Raw genomic sequence first — 6,000 nt, forward strand, 5'->3', positions numbered from 1 at the left:
AGCCTGGAAGAGCTCCAGCCTGCCTGGAGCAGCAATAGGATAGGTCTTGCCATGATCCAGGGCCGGGCGGTGAAAAGAGATCAATATGCATTTGGTTTGCCTGGTGCCCCACATCTACGCAGGTGTGTAGCTCCCTCTATACCTCCCAAGCATGGGTGGCAGAGCAGAAGGAGCACTGCCATTCCAACGGTAAAAGATTCCATGATAGTACGATAGTAATGGGGCCCTGATCGTCGGAGCCAAGAAGTCAGACCCCTGCCACGCCGCACCGGCAGTGAAGTCGACATTGGTGTGCCAGGTCTCCAGGTCAAAATAAAAAAGGAAGGAAGGAATTTGCGCACGGAAGGCAGCGATGTGTCACCAAAACAGACTGTTCCAGCAGCGCCAAAGTATACCTGCCACCCTTATGCTCCTTAAAATTCCATGCAATGAGCATGTAAATCTCCTACACCCTGTGCCCTGCATATTGTACGATCATCACCATGTCGGGAACGCTGCATGTGTAGGGCTAGACAGATCTGAAGACCCTCAAGCACTAGACCATGGGTGCTCTGCACTGCCAGGTAACCCTAGGGCGGGCCGCCTCCTATTGCTGAGGAGACCTAGGCAGCAAGCGACCCCCACCCCCCAGCACAATACCACCACAGTCACCCTGCCTGACCACAGGTAGCCTCGACACCGAGCATGCCACAGCCCTGCATGCCATGCTGTCATATGACCAGGCCAACGTGGCCCTGGGGGGGGCTAATACCTGCCACCCCCCTAGCCCCTCTCGAATCCAGCCAACAACTGGTGTCTGACCAAAGCAACACCTCGAAGTAGTGCAACGGGCAGGGTATGGGTTGCAGGAGCTCTTCCTGAGTGCTTGTGCACCCTCCAGCGCCCCGGGAGGAAAAGAATCACTCTGGACTGGCGGAGCATCGTGAAGTGGGGGGTGAGTGATGTCCTATCACCCAGTGCCCGATCTACAGCAGTCACTGTGCCCTATCAACATGATAGGGAGCAGCCTGGACACCCTGTGACCTGTGTCTCGCCGCCCTGCTTTGTACCATTGGGGGTCTATGCCGATGTGGTCCCTGGTACCCGCCAGGTGCGGCTTTGCCGGCTGTGAACTGTACCGTCAATGAACCTGGATCCGGGAAGTGACTCCTGAATAGACGCTGATAGAGGATTAACTGGTCGCCTGCAGTCCTGCCATAGCTTTAAGAGGACTCAGCAAACATGTGTTTTGATGCTGTGACCCTGCATACTATGTGCATGCTTAAAGTGGTCTCAGTAAAGGACAGCAATGTGAAGCGGTGCTCCTGCAGTTGGCAGGGGTGCTATATATGGTACCAGTAACTATTGTGAGTGTCCGGCAAGGTTGGCAATTCCGTACACCAGGTTAATAAAGGGTTCTGTAACTTGCGGACTGACTGCCAACTCGTCCCCATACTCATGACCTGTGGTATCAGTTAAGAATTCAGTTATGTTGTGGTCACACTGGTTAATCGTTATGTTGGAATCACACATGTTTTGTTCCTTATGAAAAAGTAGGAATGTTAGGGAGTGGACCTCCTATATGTGTTGCCCCTTTAAGGGTGTGTGTCCCTTTTAACTGTATTGCCCTTTTAAGATGGGCCATGACTTTGTCATGGCCCAAGCTAATAAAAGGGAGCCCTGCAGGCATGTGCAGGACAGTACGGCTGAAGACTCCATGACGGACTGACCTGTGTGTGTCACTTATTGTGGCCTGCAGGCCCACCCTGACCCTGAGTAAACCGGGCCTGAAGGCCATACTGCCATGGGGCCCCCTGCCCAGCAGATGGGTAGGGTCCTCATGAGCTGGCAGGGCCAGAACTGCCACCGACCAAGGCACTAAAGCCTCCTAGGTACTGGCGTCACATAGCACCTCTGGGTGGGGCTGGTGTGATGTCCATGGCCAGCCCCCACCCTTCCAACCTTTCCCCCGTAACAATGGGGATGTCTTATGCAGTCAGGCGCATTTGGGTACGAATTTCCAGCATAACAGTTCAGTTATTTATTTCTCCTGCATGGCGGCCGATTTGGCATTCCCCGGAAGGAGATCGTTCATTTGCCCCTTTGCAGTATGTGGCAGAGAAGGCTAAACGGAGGCCTTGTATTGCTTTCATTATCAATCACACATTTAAAGTCCCTATGAGACCCAATAGCTTTGTGTGTTTGTTTGTTTTCTGATACTTTCAGAACTGCCTTTACGTCATCGTGACTTTTCACGTGGGACGTCTACGTGCTTAGGAAGAGGATCACGGAGGAAGGAGTGCTCCACGCCATGCACGGGCAGGTATTTATTTTTTATTGCACATTTATAATGAGCTTATTGTGGTCGGAGAAGCGACAGGTGTATCTAATGATGATAATGACATTTTTTATTTATATATTGCGCTTATACACAGCTGTTTCAGAGTGCGACAAGGCAAGGGAGGGGAACTGGGGAGACCAAAACACTGGTGGGCTTGTTTTTCCTATTTTGATTTTAGTTGCACCATGGATCTTTGTGTGTCTTCTTGGCTGGTATCCCTATCCTCGGCTCCCCCACCCCAAACAGAAGTGGTTTATGGCTGTGCCGCCCACGCCAAGGGAATTTCAGGGCAGATTCGGCTGCCAGCAGCAAGTCGGATTGTACGCCATCTTCACCCTTATCTAGTGGTGGAAATAGAACCAATTTGGTGGGGGATTCCACAAGGGTCGGAGTGGAGGGAGGGTTTCGGGGGGCAGAGCTGGCAGTTGACCTCCGATCGAAGGAATTGTCTAAAATAATAGTTTAAAACGATGCAATTTCTTTCTATTTACCATTACAATGCCGATGATGTGGGGAGATTTTTAAACAGTGCAATGGTCATTTTAAGACAGATGTGTGCATGTCAAAATCAGTATGAATAATTGTGAGTGACTGTAGCATAGCTTGTTGGAGGTACATTGTAAGGATATTTAGCAAACAGCACAGAGTACAGCGCTACTGCACAAGTAGCAAAAATTTTTTTGCAGCACCACCACCACAAGGGTGCGGTGCATTGCTATATGGGTTAGCAGATTAACAAGGAAAGACAGGCTATTCAGTCAAAAACGATTTTAACATATAAGATGCAAATCTATTTTTACAGTTAAAAGCACACGTGTTCATTTAAAAATGCACACTATTTTTCACCTGAAATGCCTATGGTACGAGAGACACATTTGAAAATTAACAGCTAACCTATTAACCATTAACCTGACTAATAAAACCTTATTTAATATAACCCACTAATAAAATGTGTTCTCCACTGCAGAATTAGGCATACTCTGAAAACCATTTAAATGTGTGTGCAGATTTTTTTTCTCTTCTCTTCTCTGCCTGATTCTCCGTGTTTTTGTGCACAGTAACTGCAGGAAGAAGGAAGTCAGATTTGCAACAATTGCAAATGTATAAGCGAAGCTATTGTTGAAGAGTAGGAGGATGAGAGATGATGGATTTCATTGGGACACGTCATACAGAGGGCTGAGAGGAAAGTTTTAGTGGGCAGTATCAGGGAAAAAGACAGGCAGACATCTTTCTGCACTACTGGGGAGAAGACCTGGCTGTGGGGTCCTGACTGAATGCAAATTCCTGTGTCCTGCTGCAGTCGAGATTGGGGAGAGCTGAAAGAAAAACCTTTCCACTGGCTGAGGCATTCCTATCTGAAAAAGCTGAGAATTCCAGGCAATGACCCCGGCTTGAGAAGGCAAGCGTTCCTTTTTGCGGGAGTTAATCCAAGAGAGCCACATTCACAAAGAGAACAACTAAAAAGATAAGGTAATGAGAAGTGTGGGAGCTGAGTGTGTACGGTAATATGCAGTCAGTGTAGGATTCCTGTGCGTGTCTTAATCAAATACCAATGTTGCAATTTGAGTTCTGTTCTCCGCCACGCTCTTTGCAGTGTGTCATAGACAATGCTTTGACTGTACCATTTTATTTATTTCTGTAAAGAATGAGATCGTGTCTAAATGCAGCTTTTATAATACAGAAAATATTTGAAAACAGACGGGTGTTTTATTTTCTATTTACCATTACAATGCCGATGATGTGGGGAGATTTTTAAACAGTGCAATGGTCATTTTAAGACAGATGTGTGCATGTCAGAATCAGTATGAATAATTGTGAGTGACTGTAGCATAGCTTGTTGGAGGTACATGAGCCAACGGGAAGAGAGACTCTCTGAACATAGCTCCCTACCGTATATAAGGTAGTGGAAATTACCACAAGACTACCACATATAGCTCTCTGTCGTAAATAAGTCAGTGAGTTCGCCCATGGTGGCACACCAACACTATCACTGGAAATGTGGTATTCCTAGAATGCAGGTCTGAGGTCTCTCTAGTGATCACACGAAAAATCTAAGCAAAGATAAGGGATTCTGGACATTGGGGCCACAAATAAAACAAGGGAATTATGCTCACCAAAATACCACCAACCACGTATACCAAATATGCAGGTCTGGGTGCTGAAATAATGCATGTCCATTGTATTATTGTTGCACATGGCCAAATCTGAATACAAAGAGTGATTATTGCTAAGTTATTTTTCGGCGGTAATAAAATACCGTCAGGCCCCAAATCTCCACAAAATACCCTACATATTTATGGTGCGTTGGAGGCCGGGAAAGTGATCATAGAGTACCTACTGGGCGTGGCAAGTGTGTCTCACACTGCCATTTGCGCATTAAAGGGAACCCATTTTATAATAGCAGTGTGCCACTAAAAACGAATTTCAGAATGTCACAAAGGGAAACCACATTCTCAGATCTAGTGCAATATTTAGAGGCAAAGTTATTTGCACATGGGAATTGGTCTTCGAATAGCACGTTAGAATGGAGTAACCGCATTCAGGGTGAGGTGCAGAAAGAAAAACTAGACAATATTTTTGCAGAAGGCAGCATAATCCAGGTCTGCCTTACAAGATTATTGAATGCAGCCGATAAAAGTGCAGAGAAAGACTGTTTAATACGGCTATGCGGCAAAATATGGTTTATTTTAAACAAATCCCTGCGAATGCAAGAGAATGATACTCAGCTAATTAACAGGTTAAAGACTGAATTAGAGGGGGCAAGTAAAAATCAGGAAATGTTGAGAGCAGAATTGGATGTATGCCAAAAAGACATGCAATTAAAATGCAGAGACTTTGATATTCAGTTATCCAAAAGCAAGAAACAATTTGAAGATAGTGAGCAAGAATTGACACACTTAAAAGCCTTAGTGGATCACATTAGGCAGGATAAAGATGAGGTTGTTTCAGAAATGCAGATTTTACAAAAAGAACATTGTGAAAAAGAAGGTGATCTCCAGAGTGCAGAACAAGAAATGATTAAAATGATTCAAGAAAGAGACAAAAGAAATAAAGAGTTCAATGAATGCCAAATGCAAATGTGCGACATGCAGGAGGCGATTAATAAAATGAGCGATGAAAATAATTATTTGCAGAATGAAGCAACCAGACTCCTTAAAAAGTGTAAGGACTTAGAACAGCAAATGTGCATTCCCAGGTCCCAAGAGAGGCGGCAGGGTACCACATTCAATGGAGTGGAGGTGAATTCTAGCTCTGCCCAAAGAGCTAGTGCCCCAGTGACTGGGCCGGTGACTGAACTTGGTTGCAGCGCCCTTGGGGGATTTGATACTCCCATTGGGGGCAGTCACCAATCTCATACACCTGAAAACAGGATTGACTCACAAAATAGTGCAATTCCATGTATTGCAACAAGTAGCCCCATAAAAATAATGAAATCCATTAAAGCCCTGATCAAACCATTTAAAAAGGGAGGTGAATGCTGCATTGAGGATCACTTAGAAGCGGTGCATGACATTTTTAAAGCACTCCAGATACCTAAGGAACAGTACAGACAATATTTTCATTTAACTTTAGATGCCCCGACGGCCAGCATCATAAGGGGATTAAATGAACAGCAGAATATGACATGGCTGGAGTTTGAAAAAGAAATTAGGCGTCATTTTTCTCCTTTTCAGTCATTG

Source organism: Ambystoma mexicanum, chromosome 8 (assembly GCF_040938575.1).
Source record: "Ambystoma mexicanum isolate Mex_15411 chromosome 8, UKY_AmexF1_1, whole genome shotgun sequence".
NCBI lineage: Eukaryota > Metazoa > Chordata > Amphibia > Caudata > Ambystomatidae > Ambystoma > Ambystoma mexicanum.